The sequence below is a fragment of the Sinocyclocheilus grahami genome, unplaced genomic scaffold (genome assembly GCF_001515645.1).
Source record: "Sinocyclocheilus grahami isolate Dianchi unplaced genomic scaffold, SAMN03320097.WGS_v1.1 scaffold3.1, whole genome shotgun sequence".
Lineage (NCBI taxonomy): Eukaryota > Metazoa > Chordata > Actinopteri > Cypriniformes > Cyprinidae > Sinocyclocheilus > Sinocyclocheilus grahami.
Window position 1 is genome coordinate 3,271,023 of NW_015505182.1, and position 11,651 is coordinate 3,282,673.

Below are 11,651 nucleotides of genomic sequence, written 5' to 3' on the forward strand. Positions count from 1 at the left end.
TAAATAGGTATTTGCACTTAGTGTAAATAGCATATTGCTAAAAATACTGCTATTTTCACTTAGTGTAAATAGAATCCATTGCTAAAACGAGATTTGAAAAGGGAGGGAAGTTTGCCGTTCGGCAAAAGGCGGGATCGAACCCGGGTCGATCGCGACAAAAAGCCAACAACAAGCACTTATCCATCTGCGCCATTGAAGCTGATGTGTTACAGCCACTTTTAACTAAATGTAAATAGACACCCCGTATTTTTTATTCCATAGTAAGGGCAATTCATTCAATACATTTAAACTGAGCTACTTTAATACCATCTCCGAACTTTCTACCACGACTCTGCTGTTCTTCAGCTGGTTCTTCCTTATTTTGTTTTCTGAATTGTTGTTGTGTTTTCTGACTTGTTATAATGTTTTCTGAATTGTCGTTGTGTTTTCTGGCTTCTTATTTTGTTTTCTGAATTGTTGTTGTGTTTTCTGACTTGTTATAATGTTTTCTGAATTGTCGTTGTGTTTTCTGGCTTCTTATTTTGTTTTCTGAATTGTTGTTGTGTTTTCTGACTTGTTATAATGTTTTCTGAATTGTCGTTGTGTTTTCTGACTTGTTATTTTGTTTTCGGATTTCTCGTTGTGATTTCTGACTTGTTATTTTGTTTTCGGATTTGTCGTTGTGATTTCTGACTTGTTATTTTGTTTTCGGATTTGTCGTTGTGATTTCTGACTTGTTATTTTGTTTTCGGATTTGTCGTTGTGATTTCTGACTTGTTATTTTGTTTTCGGATTTGTCGTTGTGATTTCTGACTTGTTATTTTGTTTTCGGATTTGTCGTTGTGATTTCTGACTTGTTATTTTGTTTTCGGATTTGTCGTTGTGATTTCTGACTTGTTATTTTGTTTTCGGATTTGTCGTTGTGATTTCTGACTTGTTATTTTGTTTTCGGATTTGTCGTTGTGATTTCTGACTTGTTATTTTGTTTTCGGATTTGTCGTTGTGATTTCTGACTTGTTATTTTGTTTTCGGATTTGTCGTTGTGATTTCTGACTTGTTATTTTGTTTTCGGATTTGTCGTTGTGATTTCTGACTTGTTATTTTGTTTTCGGATTTGTCGTTGTGATTTCTGACTTGTTATTTTGTTTTCGGATTTGTCGTTGTGATTTCTGACTTGTTATTTTGTTTTCGGATTTGTCGTTGTGATTTCTGACTTGTTATTTTGTTTTCGGATTTGTCGTTGTGATTTCTGACTTGTTATTTTGTTTTCGGATTTGTCGTTGTGATTTCTGACTTGTTATTTTGTTTTCGGATTTGTCGTTGTGATTTCTGACTTGTTATTTTGTTTTCGGATTTGTCGTTGTGATTTCTGACTTGTTATTTTGTTTTCGGATTTGTCGTTGTGATTTCTGACTTGTTATTTTGTTTTCGGATTTGTCGTTGTGATTTCTGACTTGTTATTTTGTTTTCGGATTTGTCGTTGTGATTTCTGACTTGTTATTTTGTTTTCGGATTTGTCGTTGTGATTTCTGACTTGTTATTTTGTTTTCGGATTTGTCGTTGTGATTTCTGACTTGTTATTTTGTTTTCGGATTTGTCGTTGTGATTTCTGACTTGTTATTTTGTTTTCGGATTTGTCGTTGTGATTTCTGACTTGTTATTTTGTTTTCGGATTTGTCGTTGTGATTTCTGACTTGTTATTTTGTTTTCGGATTTGTCGTTGTGATTTCTGACTTGTTATTTTGTTTTCGGATTTGTCGTTGTGATTTCTGACTTGTTATTTTGTTTTCGGATTTGTCGTTGTGATTTCTGACTTGTTATTTTGTTTTCGGATTTGTCGTTGTGATTTCTGACTTGTTATTTTGTTTTCGGATTTGTCGTTGTGATTTCTGACTTGTTATTTTGTTTTCGGATTTGTCGTTGTGATTTCTGACTTGTTATTTTGTTTTCGGATTTGTCGTTGTGATTTCTGACTTGTTATTTTGTTTTCGGATTTGTCGTTGTGTTTTCTGACTTGTTATAATGTTTTCTGAATTGTTGTTGTGTTTTCTGAATTGTTATTTAGTTTTTTAGACTTGCATCTGCGTTTGTAATTTGTTATTTTGTTTTCAGAATTGTGATTTGTTTTGCACTTCACGTCCACCGTAAAAAACAGCCAGGGGAGCCACATTAAGATAAACAAAAAAATATATAGGTCCTATATAAATCGTCAAAGCTATCATATCTGCCAAAGCGCGCCAATATTACGTCATCGACTTGGTGGGTCATCACGCGGTTTCGCAAGGTTTGTTTGTCTATGCTTTGTCATTAATTTGTTAATACTGCTAGGTCGTGATTTCATTCCTATTTGCTGGATTTTAAATATGTCATAATAACAAATGTACCTTGTTGAATCCGAATGTGCTAGTAACAGGTGCACGTGAAGTCAGAACAGTTATCGCATGTATTAAAAGCACCATTTTAAAACATTTACTGCAGTTCTGTATCACAGTCGTCATTCGCTTTTAATCTTTGGATTTACATGGATAAATAAGTTATCCTTAAATATGAGTTTATAAATATAGCCATCTGTGATCACCTGCTTTGGTCCTTCAGCTGGCAGGACTACATTTCTGATCGTTGATTCAGTTTGATAGTATTTTGCTGAAGGTCGGATGTTAGTGCGAAGCCTAGTGTCACCACAAGGTGACAGCAAAGCACGAGAGACGTTTCGGTTCATGACCTGTGTGAGCAAAAACTACTCAACTGGTGCCTAAGAAAGTTATCTGTCTGTATATACTCTTATACCCCTTGGTGTGCAGATAGTATATACATATACATTTTACTTGCTCAGCTGGTGCAGGACCCTTAGTTCACTTTATTTGAAAGCCTGATGATTATTATTATTAAACGAGTAAGCCAGTTACATTGAACTCCATTATTTAAAGGCTATACATGTTTCTGGTAATCCATTTTAAAGCCTCATTTAGGGGCTCCATTTTGGTTAAAGAGGTCAAATGTAGGCTAACAATTTACACATTTTTGTTGTAGATATGTTAGCAACACACAGTTTACCACATCATTTTATCTCATTGTTCTCATTTCAGAAATACACAATCACATAGAAGCATCTGCTGAATCAAGCTGGTGTTTAAGACCGTTTATATCTTCTGTCTTCCGTATACTGCTTTATAGAGAAATGCTAATGGACAAAATGATGTGTGAATTCAAGTGTTACTTAAATTTTGTATGAATAATCTATTTATCTGTCAGTTGACATTTAGTTGCTACGTTCTTTTAATCATTTTGTCCACTCTTATCCACTGTATGTATTGAGTCTCTTGCTGTTGTTATACTGATATGTTTTCTATTACTGTGATGTTTAATAGCAACGTCTTAACTGCTTTAAATTATCGACAGCCATAAGGTTAATTTTGTGAAAACACTCTAATTTGCACCTATTATGAGCACTAGACTTTTCTAATGGCAGGAAAAGCACATATTGGCTGCCAAGACATCGGCCTTTACCTTGTTAAAATTCTTTGCTATGGTACTTAATGGAAATCCAATTTTCATAAGGGCCATTTTAAGATGTATTAATTCACTCTGCAGTTAGTCTGGGTGAAGGTAACTAAAATATCCTTCCCCTTACCTATATTCTTCTCTCCGAGGGGTTTGAATTTTGAAGGACTGTTGGGGAGAATGTTCTTGCTTCGCCACAGAAGTCCATTCTCTGGGACTGTTCCTACCAAGCCTTGCTTTGCGATTGGTCTTTTATGAGCTAATTGGAAAAGTCTGCAGCATTATGCTGGCCATTCGCTTGGCACTCTCTGTTAATGGCATGAAGCTGTCGGCAGGCACTTATGGTTCTGTCTTTAATCACCACAGCCCACAACCTCATCGGAGCGAGAGGAGCACAGAATGTGGCTGTGGCTTCCCTTACTGCAGCATCCTCCACTAATGGACTCTCTGATGTGGATTCATACTTCCAGACTTTCAAAGTGATTTGCTACAGGATTCTCATATCGATTTAAAGAGAGTTAAGAAAGTGTTTATTTAAAGACACAAGCGCAGATGATTAAGAGGGCACCAATTGATGCTTAAAGAAATGTCCTGGGTTCAAAAGAAGGTAAACTGCATTGACAGTATTTGTAGCATAATATCTTTACCAAAGAAAATTATTTTAATTATAGTGAATACTATAAAGGATTTACAGAAAAAGTTGACCTATATTATTGATATTGTTGACCTATAAGTTGATATATATTAACCAAATTCATTATACTGCAGTTGAAAGACATAAATTAATACTTCTATTCCGCAAGGGCGCACTCATTTTGTTCAAAAAGTAAAGTATGTATATATATATATATATATATATATATATATATATATATATAGCAATACATAAAATTCATTTTGTTCAAAAAGTAAAGTATGTATATATATATATATATATATATATATGGCAAAACTGAAAATTAATCTGATAATAATAATAATAATATAAATATATAAAAAAATTTTTTTAGAAAAGTTATTTTCAATTGCAATAGCAATTTACAATATTAATGTTGTTACTGTATTTGATGCTGCAATGTGGCCTTGATGATATAAGAGACTCTTATATTTAGAATTAAAATATTAACAAATCTTATGACAAATGTGAACCCAAAACATTCTTTTAACATGAAGTTCTTTTAACATTTTCTGCTAATTTCCTTTTGATAAATATTTTATAGTTCTTATTTGAGTAAACCCTCTGATGTCTCTCTTTGGTATGATGAAAAGAGCTTGCAAACGGGTAACATGAACCACATGTAGAGAACGCTGAAAGAGAGAAGTTCCTCTCAGTTGACTCTTGATTTTCCAGCCTTTGCCCTTCTTTTAATGAGGTGCAAATGCTCGCGCCCATGTGGAGCACTGACTCAGAGGTTTTTGCTGACAGAAGTGCATGTATGCATGCATGCCAGCTCTGACAAGAACACTATTGTGTACATGTGTCAATACAAGAGACCTGCAGTCAGGGAGGAGGATCACTAGTGTCATAGGGGTGTGGTAAGCACGTTAGATCTCATCCTCCTGTCAGACGGAGTGGCTACAAAGAGGGTGACAGCGTTTAGATGGGTGGGGGTTAGAGTGATAGTGGTGGGGTGGAGCGGGCTGTTCTCTATGCAGATGTCTATTGAATGCAACTCTAAGACCAAAGGAAATAGGAAGTTCACGGAATGATAGCGGGCCTGGGAGAAGGACGGGAGGGTAAAACGGTGCAGTGGCCTTTGGATGAACCCAAACAGGACTTCGTTTAGCAGGGTCATCTCAAGTTCAGGTCTTTCCCTGACTGACGGGAGGAGGGGGTGGGCTCCTCGTGGAGGCCATGAGACCTGGAATGGGAGCCCCCAGGGCCCTGTAATGTAAACATCTTATCATATACAGGTGCATCTCAATAAATTAGAATGTCGTGGAAAAGTTCATTTATTTCAGTAATTCTACTCAAATTGTGAAACTCGTGTATTAAATAAATTCAGTGCACACAGACTGAAGTAGTTTAAGTCTTTGGTTCTTTTAATTGTGATTATTTTGTACAATAATCACAATTAAAAGAACCAAAGACTACTTCAGTCTGTGTGTATTGAATTTATTTAATACACGAGTTTCACAATTTGAGTTGAATTACTGAAATAAATAAACTTTTCCACGACATTCTAATTTATTGAGATGCACCTGTACCTTCTGTATTGAGAACTTGTCTTTTTAACCTACTGTATATTTTGCAGTCTACAAATAGTAATAGCTAAGGTTTTGACATATATTCTGTATGTTTTACAACAAAAAGAAATGTGATGACAGATTCTGTTATCTTGATAGATCTATAGAGTTTTCTTAATTTTTTTAATAGAATTATAATATAGTTTGTGATAGAATTTTCTCTTTTTTTTTTGTCGTTTAAGGTAAGTGTTGGTGGAAGACAGATTGTCCTGATGTTATAAAGTGCAAACTCACAAGTCATCAATCAGGATGTGGGTGATGAAGTTTAGCTACCTTGCTGTTTTATTTGCCATTAGTGTGTAGAACCCAGATGTGCAGTGACGTTGTGGTCGATTTATGTGCTGGCTGGTATTACATGCAGATTACTAGTAATATTGGGCTTCTGGTCTGTAAGATCTTTTTTTTTTTAGTTCTTTGAGTGAAAATTGTGGTGGTGTAGGTATTTGTGGGGTAGTATTATGGCAGTGACGGGTGATTGATATCAAGGGCATCTGTTAGTTTTGGGCCATGTTCAACCATAAGCCTGTAAAAGGCAAGACATTCTTATTTTTGGCCTGGTTTCTTGAACATCTAGTGCTTTAGTTTGCAAATTGTTTATTGAGATCTCTAGCTGCAAATTGATCTAAATGCTGCCCTTTAAAATTCATTATTTTCACCTTCTCAGTTCAGTTTCATTACCAATGGTGTGACTTATGCTGTATTCAGAGCATCTCTCTCGTAACATCTCTATTTCCTTTGTAAGCCCAACCTCAGACGATTTGATTACCAGAGCTGCCATGCATCCTCGCATGTCAAGCCAGTTGTCTCAAATGATTGTTAGTGAATAATTCTTCCCAAAAGGATTAATGATGTCTGATCTGACAGATTTATTGATCTGGCGAGTGCAACCGTGAGTGAGAACTCTGTCACTTTTTTAGATTTAGTTCCCACATGGGTCCTCACATTGACATCAAATGGGTCAATAAATCCAACGGGAGCAAACACAGTGCAACAGGTCACAGAAAGGTAACTCTCTTTGTCTCCTCTGGAAGACCTCTGAGTCGGTATTTATGAATGGCCAAAGGCATTCAGACACATCTGGTCTCTCACTTAGTCATGACTCGATCTGCGTGTTGAAAGTGTGCATAAGCTGTTTCCCTCATTAGCTCGGGGTGCTATGAAGAACTTGTATCCTTTTCATGACCCACTAATGGCTTAGTGGGTTGATTAACTCTGGACTCTGGCAGTAAGGGGAACTTTTTTTCCTGGTACAACGCCTGAGAATGGATCGTGATTGCATAACTGACAAGGAAGTGGCTTGGGTCGTAAATAATGTGCACACAATTATCCATCTGGGAACAGCACTTTCAGTGGAGGCTCCAAATTTGTGGCCTGGTGGCCTTTAAAAAGACCCCAGAATACATTGCCAAATCCTAAACTGTGTTTAACCCATGCACCCCACTCCCTCTGTCTGTTTGCATTTTCTTCTGCCTTTCATTCTGTTTGCAAGCATGTAGGACGTCTCTTTCTTTGTGTCAGCTGGCTAAACTCATGGGTTTGATAACATAGAGGCCCCTAAAGCACCATAATGGATGCATTTCACCCCAAAATGAAAATGGTCATAATTTACACACCCTCATGTTGTTCCAACCCTGTATGCATTTTTTTGCTTTTGTAAAACACAAATGAAGAATTTTTTATTTATTTTTTGGTTCATACAGTGAAAGTTATTAGGGTCTAGGGCTGTCCTCAACTAAGGATTTTTCTGGTCGATTAGTAGTCGTTAATTTTAAGCATTAGTTGACTAATCGCATGTTTATTAATAAACCTTTTAAATCATTAGGCTATTATGAGCCTTTAATTGCCTACATAGCCTAATAAGCACTCCAACACATGCATAAAGCTTGCCACAGCGCACTAGCAGAAGTAATATTTATGAATGTGTCAGGGAAAAACAGTAAGGAGACTGCATTAACATTTTAATATTTTGATAAACTAGTGCTTTCTTTGTTCTCTGTTTAAGAGACACTGACAGAAATGGCATTTTTGGATGACTTCATTGTTGCCAAATCCGAGGTTTTCCCGTGGAATGAGGCTATTTATACACTGTTGCAGCTGGATGTTTTTTAGTCTGCAGGTTAAAGCAATCTCTACCTGGATTGTGATTTTGACAGAGGGGAAAACTGCAGGAAACAAAATGCAATTGGGCAACCCTGGAAGAACTATCCCTTTTATCTAATTCCCACAACACACATGCTATTCCATCAAAAGTGAGCACATGCAGAGATCAATGTAAAGAATCATTGCAAAGTCTTTGTTTTTGTCTCCGTTGTAATCTCTTGAAAGCTTGAGTGTAATAAACAGCCCGGCCATAAAGGCGAGCTGATCTGGCACGGCTGTGCAGCCCTTATGTAATTTCTCGCCTGGCTGTGATGTTCGCGGTTCTGTTGTTGTTCCTGCTTTGATCTACTACAGTGATAACAGCGTTCCAGAAAGCAATGCTAATGAAAAAAGATATAGCGAGAGTGGAAGTTCACCACAGTTCACAGGAAAGATCCTTGCTGATAAGAACACTGCTTTTCTGTATGCTTCATCTATAGAGGAAGCATTAGAGGAGCATTGCACACTCTGATAGAACCAGGTGTAGTGTCTGATATGGGAACTATATGTTACTGTTCATTCTCTGCTACGACCACACACAAGGATATAAATTAGCAATATTCTTCTTAAAGGGATAGTTTGCCCAAAAATTCTGTAATTACTTCCTTACCTTCATGACTTACTTGCTCTATTCCTCACAATTCCAGTTATTGGGTACTGAGGCTCTCAAGCATAAAAAAGACAAAAACACCAATAAAGTATGATAAATGTTGTCCATATGACTATATTCGAAGTCTTCTGAAGCCATACATAAGAGATTAAACCGTAAACCATTATTTATTAAAATCTTGACATCTGTCATCTTGGAATGTTCATGAAAGTTCAGAAAGATTTGTGAATGAACTATTATTATTTACATGTTTGTTAAACATTAAAATAAGTAAATGTTAACATGCATATAATTTTACCCAAATAACCTTTTAGTAAATTATGGGTAATAAATGTTAATAAACTCTACTTTTCTGTCTGGGCATAAGGACACTGACTATGCATGACCTTTAACCTCATGCCTCAGTTGCCCATAATTCTCAGCAGACAGGTCAACTGAGGCATGAGGTTCAGCCCCTTGCTGGGGGTCAGCAAAGTCTCATTTTGTCAGATCAGCTACTGAATGATGGATGAACAGCATGTCGAACTAGCAACAGTGCTAATCATGAGCGTAGTAACACTACAGGAACATGCCCAAACTCATTTACAGTGAATTCCATCCAAATCCAGGCATCAAGAACAGACTAATGTAAGATAATAGGATTGACCATAATTACCAAATACAATGAATGTGATAATTACAACTAAAAAATTGCCTTTTTTTTAATATATTTTGGAATATTTTAAGACCGTTTGAAAGTAAGCATGTAGGAGAAAAAAGGTAACATTTAAAGCTAGTTGAGTTTCAAATATTTGCCTTGATGATTTATGTTGTTTTCTCTTATTCCATCAACCATGACATTGCCCTTTCAGAGTGCATTTTTTTAGGATTTCTGTGGCTTTTTGCATTTCCTCATAAGCCTTCTTGATCCATGAGTCAGGAAATATGGATTGAAAGAAAAAAGGATTACAGACTAATATGGAAAACAGATTCGGCAGAATAAAGTACCGATGTCATAAATGCATAACCACAGACCTGCAACATTAAGATTCCCACTCATGAATCCGCAGGGACTGAGTGGATCAGAGACATCATGATACACTCTGAATTAAATCATCAGTATTCTTGCTCTCATTCTGATCTTATACGAGGCTTCTCAGAAGGAGATACACATACAAGGAGTAATTAATAAGCAATGTGTTTTATGAAGAATGTCTCGTCTGTATTTGGGAATAATAAATCCTGCTCCGGGTGGGGAAAAGTCATTGTCTTTTTTGTCGTTTTGTTTTTCTGTTCCACATATGTCTTTTTCCAGCTCATAGGGACTCTGATCAAAGTCTGATCACTGAGGATGGACTGCAAACATGGTTTAATGATTTCAAGCAGTCTTTGCAATTGAGTATGTATGCAGTATGAGAGGTCTATGATTTATGTTTGACTAACCCTGGTCTGAACCTTCCCGCTGGGGTCTGAACCCTTCTTTTCTTTTGCATACGTACAACTCCCCAATTTCATGACCCTCGGGCGACTTTACGTTCTTCCTGCAGCATTTCAAATGGCCCACTCTGGGGCAATGAAAACCAGTCCCCACAAGAGACTCCTATTTTTCCTTTAACTGAGCATGTTTTAATTTATTTTCTTCTCAAACTCAGGATGTGCAGCATAGCTGTAATTGTTGAAGAAGGTGCTTGTGGTTTACTGTGATTAATATAATTCTTATGTGATTCTGTCCAGAGGTCAGACAGATCCCACATTTTTATTTATTCTTCATCGTTAGGACTTGCACAGAGGGTTGAACTTGTTTTTTGCACTTCAGATATGAATGTTTGCACAGTACATAGACCAAAGCGTTGAGAGATATTTTGGCAATAGCTTTTATTTTTAGAATTTAATAGAGTTTATATTATTTCAGTTGGCAATTTTTAAGTGTCAGTTTCTCATCTTTTTTATTTTATTTCAGCATTATTTAAATTAGTAAAAATTATTTAATGTTTAACAACACTGGTCAATCAAATAAAAAATTTAACAGAATTAGATTTATCACATTAATACAATTAAAATATTTAACTATTTTAATTTAAATTAGGGCTGTCAGTTGAATAAAATTTGTAATCTAATTAATTACATGATGTGTCAATTAATTAATCTAATTAATCGCAAAATAAATTTGACTGAAAATACCCACAAAAGATTATTTAAAGCTATTTTGTGTTAAATGAGAACGTATCAAGTAGACATTACAAATTGTAGCTTTAGTAAGAGAATTTTTATTTGATTGAACATAAAATGTATTATACACAAACATTTAAGCTACAACGGCCTAACATAAACTATGGAATATTAAAGAAGATAATTTTAGAAACAACTCAGCATTTTTTGTTCATACAATGAAAGTCATTAACCAAAACAGCTTTGTGACCAGTCTTCAAAATACCTTCTTTTATGTTCCACAAAAGAAGTGTTTGAAACGACATGTGTGAGTAAATTATGACAGAATTTACATTTTTTGGGGGGGTGAATTAGGCCTATCCCTTTAATGTTTTTATTATTTATAATATTAACGTTTTTATTATTATTATTTTGTGAAATTATACTCTAAATAAAAAAACGAAATCTGCCAGCAGGTGGCGGTAAATGTTTTCATTCGATTCGTTCATTAAGGAATTAAGTAAATGGCTCTCTATGAATGAGGCTTTGAATCATTGGTTCACATGATTCGTTCAAAACGCAGATTCATTCAGAAACTAAACCCAGCTGTGTTGCTTGGAGACGCTCAACAATTCTGTAATGGCTATAAAGGTAATATGTTCTCTGCAAAATTGAGCAAAAACGCATAATATTGTTGTTGTTTAAAATATACTTTATCAACTTTTTATTTACTGTTGTATAAAATCACATTTAAACTCGTGATATACGGGACGAAATCAGCACTCGTGTGATGCACTGCTGCTCTAAAATATTTATATATTGCATTAATCTAAATGAAATATAAATATTTTAATAGCGTTATTTTTCATAACCAATTAAGTTAATGCGTTAAACTGACAGCCCTAATTGAAGTATCTAAATAAATACATTTACTTAATAATAATTGTTATTAGTTGTTTTAAATCAACATGGTTAATTGACAGCCCCTTTTGAGAGCTTGAATGTTACACAGGGTAAAAAAAATTATTGAAATATGTTTTTAAATCAA

At 35.3% G+C, this 11,651-nt stretch overlaps 1 protein-coding gene across 1 annotated transcript in view; it reads left to right on the forward strand.

The window, feature by feature from the left end:
- LOC107568719 (leucine-rich repeat-containing protein 38-like) overlaps positions 1–3,458 on the forward strand; it is a 38,143-nt gene extending 34,685 nt beyond the window's left edge. The window contains exon 4 of the transcript XR_001606804.1: positions 3,449–3,458. The gene's annotated coding sequence lies outside the window, so the exon portion shown is untranslated. The remainder of the gene's footprint in view (positions 1–3,448) is intronic.
- Positions 3,459–11,651: the final 8,193 nt, after the last annotated feature.